Genomic DNA, 11,446 nt, shown 5'->3' on the forward strand with positions numbered 1-11,446 from the left:
TTTGATCTATAGATTCAATGCACTATCAACCAAAATCAAAGGAATTTTTTTTTTGGTAGAAATTGACACACTGATTCTAAAATGTATATGAAAAGGGAAAGAAACGAAAAAGAACTAAAAAAAAGTTGGAGAAATTATTCTACCAAATTTCAACACTTATTAGAAAGCAATTAATGTGGTATTAGCAAAAGGGTAGACCACATAGGTTACAATGGAGCCCATAGCCCAGAAACAAACCCACAAAAATAATGTCAACTGATTTTTGACAGAGATGTAAAGGCAATCCAATGGTGAAAGAATAGTCTTTTCAATAAATAGTGCTGGAAAAATTAGACATTCACATGCAAAACAAAACCAAAAAAACTCAACACATACCTGACACTTACACAAAAAATAATGGACCATAAACTTAAATGTAAAAAGTAAGACACCGCCGGGCGTGGTAGCTCATGCCTGTAATCCCAGCACTTTGGGAGGCCGATCACCTGAGGTCAGGAGTTTGAGACCAGCCTGACCAACATGGAGAAACCCTGTCTCTACTAAAAATACAAAATCAACTGGACGTGGTGGCGCATACCCGTAATTCCAGCTACTCTGGAGGCTACGGCAGGAGAATCTCTTGAACTGGGGAGGCAGGGGTGGCAGTGAGCTGAGATGGTGCCATTGCACTCCAGCCTAGGCAACAAGAGCAAAACTCCATCTCAAAAAAAAATAAAAAAAGTAAGACATTTAGAAAAAAGCACAGGAGAACTTTGTGTGTAACCTTGGGTTTGGTGATAAGTTTTCAGGTACTGAAAACACAATTCATAAAGAAAAAAGTGATGAATTGTACCTCATCACAATTTTATCACAATTAAAAACTTTTGTTCTGTGAAAGATACATTGAGAAAATGACTAGACTAACCACATTCTGGGAGAAAATGTTTGCAAATCATGCACCTGATAAAGGACTTGTATCCAGAATAAAATAGAATTCTTCTTCTTCCTTTTTATTTATTTATTTTTTGAGACAGAGTCTCTGTCTGTTGCCCAGGCTGGAGTGCAGTGGCATGATCCCGGCTCACTGCAACCTCCACCTCCTGGGTTCAAGGGATTCTCCTGCCTCAGCCTCCTGAGTAGCTGGGACTACAGTTGAGCACCACCACACAGGACTAATTTTTTATACTTTTAGTAGAGACAGGGTTTCACCATATTGGTCAGGCTGGTCTTGCACTCCTGACCTCGTGATCTGCCTGCCTCAGCATCCCAAAGTGCTGGGATTACAGGTGTGAGCCTGCTGGGCCGGGCCATTTGTTTTCTTATTCTGTTTTAAGAATTCTTTATTCTGGGCTGGGCGTGGTGGATCATATTTGTAATCCCAGCACTTTGGGAGGCCGAGGCGGGCAGATCACAAGGTCAGGTGTTCAAGACCAGCCTGGCCAATATGGTGAAACCCTGTCTCTAATAAAAATATAAAAAATTAGCAGGATGTGGTGGTGCACACCTGTAGTTCCAGTTACTTGGGAGGCTGAGGCAGGAGAATCCCTTGAACCCAGGAGGCAGAGGTTGCAGTGAGCTGAGATCACACCACTGCACTCTAACCTGGGTGACAGAGTTACCCAGGTAACTCAAAAAAAAAAAAAAGAAAAAGAAATGGCTCTATTTATTTATTTATTTATTTACAGAGTCTTGCTCTGTCACCCAGTATGGAATACAGTGACACAATCTTGGCACACTGCAACCTCTGTCTCCCAAGTTCAAGGCGATTCTCGTGCCTCAGCCTCCCGAGTAGCTGGAATTACAGATGGCCACCACCATATTCAGCTAATTTTTGTGTTTTTAGTAGAGATGGGATTTCTCTGTTTTAGCCAGGTTGGTCTCGAACTCCTGAACTCAAGCGACTCACCCGCCTTGGCCTCCCAAAGTACTGGTATTATAGGCATGAGCCACCACGCCCAGCCAAATGACCCAATTTAGTAATGAGCAAAGATCTAAAGAGACCCTTCAGAAAATAAAATGTCTGGATGGCAAATAAGCATATGAAAACTGGTTAACAACATTTGTCACTAGAGAAATGCAAATTTTAAAATGAGGTACCATTGTTCACCTACTAGAGTTTCTAAAACTCTGCCACCACCACCAAATGCTGGTGAGGATGTACAACAGGAACTGTTATTCATTGCTGTTGGGAATGCAAAATGGTATAATCACTTTGGAAGACAGGTTGGCAGTTGCTTTTTTCTTTTTCTTTTTGAGACAGAGTCTCACTCTGGCTCCCAGGCTGGAATGCAGTGCTGTGATCACAGCTCACTGCAGCCTCGACCTCCTGTGCTCTAGTGATTCTCTCACCTCAGCCCCCCCAAGTAGGTAGGACTATAGGCACACATCAGCACACCAGGCTAATTTTGGTATTTTTTGTAGAGACAGGGTTTAGCCATGTTGCCTAGGCTAGTCTCGAACTTCTGGACTTAAGTGATCTGCCTGTCTCAGCCTCCCAAAATGCTAGGATTACAGGCATGAGCCATGGTGCCTGACCTAGGTTGTCAGTTTCTAATCATGAGAAAACATCACATGAACCCAAATGATGTGACAGCCTACAAAATAATTAATCAGAAAACTGTTGGCCATGTGTGTGCTGGCTCATGCCTGTAATCCCAGCACTTTGGGAGGATCGCTTGAGGCCAGGAGTTGAAGACAACATAGCAAGAACCTGTCTCAAAAAAAAAAAAAAAGACAGGTATGGTGGTGCACACCTGTAGCCCTAGCTATTCGGGAGGCTAAGATGGAGAGGACTGCTTGAGCCCAGGAGCTCAAGGTTATAGTGAACTATGATTGCACCACTGCACTCCAGCTTGGGTGGCAGAGTGAGATCCTGTCTCTGAAGAAAACAAAAACAAAAACAAAAGAACTGCCAAGGTCATGAAAAAATAAGGAAAGATAGAAACTCACAGATCAGAGAAGACTGAAAATTAAAAGGTCATAATCACTAAGTGCAAGGTGGTATGCTGGATCGAATTCTGGAACAGAAAAGGGGTATTAAGGAAAAACCTGGTGAAATCTAAATAAAATCTGTAGTTTAGTTAATATGTTTCAACAATGTTAACTTCTTAATTAGTTTTGACAATGGCTATGTAAGATATTAACATTAAGGGAAGCTGGGTGAAAGGTATACCAAAACCCTCTGTACTGTCTTTGCAACTTTTCTGTAATTCTGAAATTATTCCAAATTAAAAACTCATTAAGAAAAAAAACAACAAATGAGGCCAGACGTAATGGTTCATGTCTGTAATCTCAGCTCTTTGGGAGGCTGGGACGGGTGGATTACCTGAGGTCAGGAGTTCGAGACCAGCCTGGCCAACATGGTGAAACCCCATTTCTACTAAAAAATACAAAAATTAGCCGGGTGTGGTGGCGGGCGCCTGTAATCCCAGCTACTCAGGAGGCTGAGTCAGGAGAATTGCTTGAACCTGGGAGGAGGAGGTTGCAGTGAGCCGAGATAACGCCACCGCACTCCAGCCTGGGTGGCAAGAGGGAGACTCCATCTAAACAAATAAACACACACACACACACACACACACACACACACACACTAACCGATGGGGATAGAAGTCAAAATGGAAAAGAAAAGAACTGGATGTCTCTGGGATATCATATGTCTCCTGGAATATAAACTGGAACTCAAGCAGTGAACATAACTGAGTGGAAAGTGGCATGAAGTTATCTTCTAAGGAACTAAAATGTTCCATAGCTTCTGTGATGGTAACATGGGTATATACCTATGTAACGCTTCTTCAGGTTATACACTTAAGATTAGTATGGTTTATATACTTTACAGGCTGGTGAAGTGGCTCACACCGGTAATATCCCAGTACTTTGGAAGGCCAAGGCAGGTGTATCACTTGAGGTCATGAGTTCAAGACCAGCCTGGCCAACATGCTGAAAACCTGTCCCTACTAATAATACAAAAATTAGCCAGGTGTGGTGGTGCATGCCTAAAGTCCCAGCTACTAGAAAAGCTGAGACAGGAGAATCTCTTGAACCTGGGAGGCAGAGGTTGCAGTGAGCCAGAGGCAGCAGAATGAAAACACACACACACACACACACACACACACAGAGACATAGATATACACACACACACACACACACACACACATATACTTTACTGCACTGGAAAAACATTTTCCTGGTTTTCTATTGCTCTTAGAGTAAAGCTCAAAATTGTTACAGTCTGTAAGTCTGAATGATCTGTTACCCAGCTACTTCTCTAGCTTCATCTCTCAATTTCCAAGCTCCAGTCAAACTGTTCTTCCTATCACAGGGCCTTTGCAGGTACCATTTAGCCCACCAGCAGAGCTCCCCTCCCTTACACCCCTTTGCTTTAGCTAACCCTCATTTATTCTTCAGGTTGCATCTTAAATTTCCTCAGGGAGGGATTTCCTCATCTCCAGACCGAGAATAGGTCACTGGTTATATGTTGTGCTTCTCTTTTGTAGCCCTTGTGTACAAAAGCAATAATTGTAATTATTTTACAAGCTCCAGAAGTTCATGTATCAGGTCTGTCTCATTGGCTGTTGTATCTTTTTTTTTTCAGACAGAGTCTTACTCTGTCGCTAGGCTGGAGTGCAGTGGCGTGATCTTGGCTCACTGCAACCTCTGACTCCAGAGGTAGTCAAGTGATTCTCCTGCTTCAGCCTCCCTAGTAGCTGGGATTATAGGCATGTGCCACCACACCCAACTAATTTTTGTATTTTTAGTAGAGACGGGGTTTCACCATGTTGGTCAGGATGGTCTTCATCTCCTGATCCACCCATCTCGGCCTCCCAAAGTGCTAGGATTACAGGCATGAGCCACCACGCCTGGGCTTTTTTTTTTTTTTTTTTTTTGCAGAGTCTTGCTCTGTTGCCAGGCTGGAGTGCAGTCGCATGATCTTGGCTCACTGCAACCTCCGACTCCCGGGTTCAAGCGATTCTCCTGCCTCAGCCTCCCGAGTAGCTGGGACTATAGGCATGTGCCACCACATCTGGCTATTTTTTGTATTTTTAGTAGACACGGGGTTTCACCATGTTGGCCAAGATGGTCTCAATCTTCTGACGTCGTGATCTGCCCACCTTGGCCTCCCAAAGTGCTGGAATTACAGGCGTGAGCCACCGCGCCCGGCCAGCTGTTGTATCTTAAGATGCCTAGTAGATAGTAAATACTCACTTAATGTTTAATCAAATGTTAATTTGAAAGTGAGGCTCAGATTAAACAAACTAGTAATAACCCAAGGGCATAAAATAGATCTGGGACCCACGCTCACCAATAAATCCTGTTGACTCTGTCTCCAACCTTCCTCCTTTCCCCATCTCCCCATTGCAGTAGCCTTCTATCTGGTCTCTGTTTCCATTATTTATTCATCATTCATTGGATTATTATGAAATAATAACATACAGATACTTCCTTAGCATAATAAAAAATATATACATATTTCAACTGCTGCTTAATGAGAAAATACTAAAAGTGTTGCCCTTAAAATCAGGAACGAGACAGAGCTGTCCATCAGTATTTGCTATTGCTCTGGAGGTACTATGCAATGCATTTAGATGAGGGCCGGGTGTGGTGGCTCACGCCTGTAATCTCAGCACTTTGGGAGGCCAAAATGGGCAGATCGCTTGAGCCTACGAATTCGACACCAGGCTGGGCAACATGGCAAGAACTTGTTTCTACAGAAATTACAAAAAATTAGCTGGGTGTGGTGGCATGTGCCTGTGGTTCCAGCTACTTGGGAGGCTGAGGTGGGAGGGTCACCTGAGCCTGGGAGGTCGAGGCTGCAGTAGTACTTCCGCATGTGCAAAATGACATAGGTTATTATTGTAGCATTGTCTGTAATAGAAAAGATTGGAAATAAATTAAAAATCCTCAAAAGGGATCCAGTTAAATGGTACAGCCATATAGTAGAATACTATATAGATATAAAAATGAATGAGGAAGTTTTTTTGGTACTAATATGGCACATGGCCAAGCCATTTTAATAAATGAAAAAGGCAAGGGGAAGAATTTACAGAGCATCGTGTACTGTAATCCGCCCTCCTCCAAGGGGGATTTGTTCCAAGACCCCCAGTGGATGCCTGAAACCGTGGATAGCACTAAGCCTGATTGCTGTCAATCGAACACATCTCTGTTCATGTCTTCCACCCATAGATTTGAGGGCTTTTTCATCTTAACTAAGCACTTATCATGCACCATGACTTTTGCAGTTTAAGTTGTGACAGCAAAACTAGTATGGATTTCTTTTTTTTTTTTTAATCTTTATTTATTTGTTTTATTTATAAATTTTTTTAAATTTTTTTTTTAAGATGGGGTTTCACCATGATGGCCAGGCTGGTCTTGAACTCCTGACCGCAGGTGATTCACCCACCTCGGCCTCCCAAAGTACTAGGATTACAGGCGTGTGCCACCGCGCCCAGCTCTGGATTTCTTTTTTCTGCTTCACAGTTTCATGAATAGAAGTTTCGTTCTTACTGTAGATCTCAGCAAGGTCATCAAAGGAAGCACATTATGGCTTCTCCTTGGCATATCTGAATTACCAGCATCACCACTCTTGGGCTTTGGGGCCATTATGAAGTAAAATAAGGGTGACTTGAACATAAGCATGCTATACCTCCACAGTTGGTCTGTTCACTGGGAGGGCTTGTAAGTGACTAAGGGCAGGGAGGAGATGCCGGACAAAGGGAGAATTCATGTCTTGAAGGGACTGGAGTAGTGTTACTGACCACGGGGTCTTGGGGGTTGTTAATGCAGTAGAAATTAACATGAGGCCAAAAGAGTTTTCCCAGAAAGTTATGCCATGTGCAGGGTATAAGGGAGGTAGCATAAGCGACAGAGAATTCTCTGGCTGGCTCCTGGAAGAGACTCAAGAGAGTAATCTTTTTTTTTTTTTTTTTTTTTTTTTTTGAGATGGAGTCTCACTCTGTCGCCCAAGCTGGAGTTCAGTGGCACGATCTCGGTTCACTGCAACCTCTTCCTCCCGCGTTCAAGTGATTCTCCTGCCTCAGCCTCCTGAGTAGCTGGGATTACAGGCATGCGTAATCACGCCTGGCTAATTTTGTATTTTTAGTAGAGACAGGGTCAATCTGGTCTCGAATTCCTGATCTCAGGTGATCCTCCCATCTCGACCTCCCAGAGTGCTGGGATTACAGGCATGAGCCACCGCTCCCGGCCCTCAAGAGAGTAATCTTGAAGGAGCTAAAGTGAGAAGGGAGTGAATTTGAGCAGGTAGAGGTGGGGAAACTGGCACTTGTTCAGTTTGATAACACACTTCTTTATGCATCATGTGTCTCATTAGCATGCTAAATCTCCACCCCTGGGTGTGATTTTTAGTATTATAATGAAACAAAGGCGAAGGAGTGCTCATTCTTCTGGTCTTGTGTATATACCGGAGGTAGGGTTAACTCCTTTGAGTAAGATTTAAGGTGGGAGCTGCTTATTTTAATTTCCTCAAGGTTCTGCCACTAGTGGATATGGCACCTGGAGTAAGATTTACGTTGGGACGTTGCTCATCTTAGTCTCTCTCAGACTCTACGATGCGTGGGCATAGCACCTTGAGCAAGATTCACGGTGCGAGGTCTGGACAGTCTGGCTGGGGTCCCTGCTGGCCACCCCCACCGGGCTTACAACAGAGGTCCCATCCCTACTCTGCCTCAGTAGGACAGCTTGAGGTTTCACAGTGCCGCTCAGAACAGCGCACAATTTAAAATGGATGCATTGTTTCTTTCCGGAATTTTTCATTTAATATTCTGGACCACAGTTGACAGAAGATAACTGAAACCATGGAAAGCAAAACCAGAGGTAAGGGGGGGCTACTGTACTTCCATTTGCAGAAATAAAAAAGCAAAGGAGGCCGGGCGCGGTGGCTCACGCCGGTAATCCCAGCACTTTGGGAGCCTGAGAAGGGCAGATCACAAGGTCAGGGGATGGAGACCATTCTGGCCAATATGGCAAAACCCCGTCTCTACTAAAAATACAAAAAAAAAAAAAAAAATTAGCTGGGCATCGTGGCGGGCACCTGTAATCCCAGCTACTTGGGAGGCTGAGGCAGAAGAATTGCTTGAACCCGGGAGGCGGAGGTTGCAGCGAGCCGAGATCGCACCACTGCACTCCAGTCTGTTGACAGAGCGAGACTTCATCTCAAAAAAAAAAAAAAAAAAAGCAAAGGGATATATTCATATATTTGTTTGAATATGCATAAATTATCTCTGGAAAAGTATCAGAAACAGTAACATTGGCTGCTTCCAGGGCAGGGACCTTGGTGGTCGTGGGGACAGGAGTGAAAGAGAGACATTCCACTGTTTACTCTGATCCTTTTAAATTTTTGACCCATGTGAATAAATTATCCATCCGAAAGAGAGGAAATAAACACATTTAAAACTAAAAAAGAAAAGGAAAACCTGACACTATGATTTACACAAATGGGAATTTTTTTTTTCTCTCAAAAAATGAAGCCCAGGCCAGGCGCCATGGCTCACGCCTGTAATCCCAGCACTTTGGGAGGCCGAGGTGGGTGGATCACCTGAGGTCAGGAGTTCAAGACCAATCTGGCCAACATGGTGAAACCCTGTCTCTACTAAAAATAGGAAAATTAGCCGGTTTTGGTGGCAGATGCCTGTAATCCCAGCTCCTCAGGAGGCTAAGGCAGGAGAATTGCTTGCACCTGGGAGGTGGAGGTTGCAGTGAGCCAAGATCGTGCCACTGTACTGCAGCCTGGGCAACAAGAGCGTAACTCCATCTCAAAAAAATAATAAAGAAGCCCAGAAGGAGGTGCTGTGCTTACTTACTGTTGATTCAGGTGCTCAGTGATGCCTTGGGAGCCAGGTTCTTCCTTGCCTTCCAGGTCCTCAGAGGATTGGCTTTTTATTCCCATGGCTCTTTCCTCATGGTGGCAAGATGGCTGCCACAGCTCAGGAATGATGTTGTCACACACAACATCCCCCAAACAAAAAATAAGGGCCAAGGCAAGCCAAAAACTTTCTCCTAATGATGCTTTTTATCCTGGAAAAAAACTTACCTGTGCATGTCGTTATACGATCGCAAAGAAGAATGAGTTTATCGGCTCCTGAGATCGGGGGAAAGGCCTTTCCTCCTGATGCCACGGAATCTCTGCTCTGGTAGAGAAATGGGGTTCTGTCCTTTGGAAATGTGCACAAATCTGTTAGGCAGGCAGCAGAAAGAGTCTAGCACAGCTGTCTATGTGAATCGCTTCATCTTTTGAAAAGGGAAATTCTTACTGACCCTTGGTGGGCTAACCCTGCCAGTACCCACCGTGATTTCTACAGGAAAAGAGTGGACTGAGTCTCCTGTGAAGTCTCAGATGGGTGGAGGAGCTGAACGTCCACCTCCCATCCACTGTGTCCACTGGAGAAACGGAGCGTCCAGGGGCTCCTCTGTGTGTGGCGCTGTGAGGGCTTAGGGGAGGAGTGGCATGGTCGGAGAGCAGCCATCCCCTTACCATCTGATCACAGTTTTTCTCGGCTCTGCTGTCTCAGGGGATGCACACCTTCACTCCAAATTCTGGGATATTCAGGGTGGTAAACCTGCCACAGGATTGTTGCTAGTTGAAATTCTGTCAGGGAGGAGAGGAGCTGGATAACTCCTACCTTGACGTTTTGTTGATGCTACTCTCAAAAAGGGAAATTCTGAATTACCCCATGCTCCCCCATCTCCCTGGGCTGCCGTTCTGTCCCGTCTCATCCACCTTTCTTCTGGACTACAGCCTTAGCCCCCTCACGGGTGTCCCACTGCCGTGTGGATGTGGGTGGGACTTGATGCCAGCTGTCTCCTCCCTGGGGAAGAGGATTAGGGTTCTCACAACTAACAATTATCCCATTGTCCACGGCCGTGGCATCCTGTTGCGTCTTTTGAAGGCCACCATCAAAAGGCTATCTTTGTTGGTTTTCTATCAGCTTTTCCTTCTAGACAGGCGCTCCCCTCCATGTGGCCTGTGCTCTGTGGATGTGTCCTGGAGCCTGTACTGACTCAGCACTGGCAAAATAGGCAGGGGCAGTGCTGTGGGTGGAATCATGGCCCCTCCAAAATCCATGCGCTGAAGCTGTAATCCCCAGGACCTCAGAATGGGACCTTCTTTGGAGACAGGGGTTTGCAGAGGTGATTAAGTCAAAATGAGGTCATCAGGGTGGGCCCTAATCCACTGAGAAGATTAGGACACACTAATGCAGAAAGGAATGACCATGTGAAGACACGGGTGGCAGGAAGGCCACCACCAGCAGGCCAAGGAGAGAGGCCTCAGAGGACACCAAGCTTGCCAACGCCTTGACCTCTGACTTCCAGCCTCCAGAACTGTGAGAAGATAAATCTCTGCAGCTTAAGCTATCCAGTCTGCAGTACTTTGTTATGGTGGCCCTAGAAAATCAATATAGGCAGGCGGGGTGCAGTGGCTCATGCCTGCAATCCCAGCTCTTTGGGAAGGTGAGGTGAGAGTATCACTTGAGCCCAGGAGTTTGAGAGTTTCACACAGTCCTGGGCAACATAGCAAGACCCCATTTCTTTTTGTTTTGTTTTTTTTGAGATAGAGTCTTGCTCTGTCACCAGGCTGGAGTGCAATGGGGGGATCTCGGCTCACTGCAACATCTACCTCCCGGGTTCAAGCGATTCTCCTGCCTCAGCTTATTGAGTAGCTGGCATTACAGGCACACACCACCACACCTGGCTATTTTTTTAGTATTTTTACTAGAGACGGGGTTTCACCATGTTGGTCTTGAACTCGTGATTTCATGATCCACCTGCCTCAGCCTCCCAAAGTGCTGGGATTACAGGCATGAGCCAACGTGCCCAACCTACCTGCCTATATTTTTTTTAGAGACAGGGTCTTGCTGTGTTGCCCTGGCTGGAGTTCAGTGGCACAATCATGGCTCATGTAGCCTCAACCCCTAGGCTCAAGTGATCCTCCTACCTCAGTCTCCCCATAGGTGCATGCCACCACACCTGGCTAATTTTTTTGAAATTTCTGCATATATATATATATATATATATGCAGGTATGATTGTAAATGTGAATGGTGTCACAGAGGGCTGTGCTTTAGCACCATTTCTCTCAAAATATTTTCCTCCTTTTATTTTGTTGAAAAATGTATAACATTTGTTTTTTTAATCTAAACTATTAAGAATCCATGCAGTCTGGCCCCAGCATATTGTAGGGGCAGGAGGATTTAACTTTATTTAAAGAAAGATACAGCTCACCATTATTTACTTCTCAAAAAAGGAAGTTGGAGCTGATGCTTTCACGGTCAACCTTAAATGACCCATCCACTCAGTTGGATCAGACGCCTTCTGAGGTGTGTGTTTTGCAGCCGCCCCGTCCTGAAGAGCCCCAGCGACAGAGTTCTTCACATCAGATTCCTGACAGTGGCCTTTTATGGAAAGAGCAGCCAGCTGGCAGCAGCTCCCTAACAATCCTGCAAGCTAAGATCCTCTCT

The sequence above is a fragment of the Aotus nancymaae genome, unplaced genomic scaffold (assembly GCF_030222135.1).
Source record: "Aotus nancymaae isolate 86718 unplaced genomic scaffold, 86718_ANA_hifiasm-v0.15.2.pri h1tg000016l, whole genome shotgun sequence".
NCBI classification, from domain to species: Eukaryota; Metazoa; Chordata; class Mammalia; order Primates; family Aotidae; genus Aotus; species Aotus nancymaae.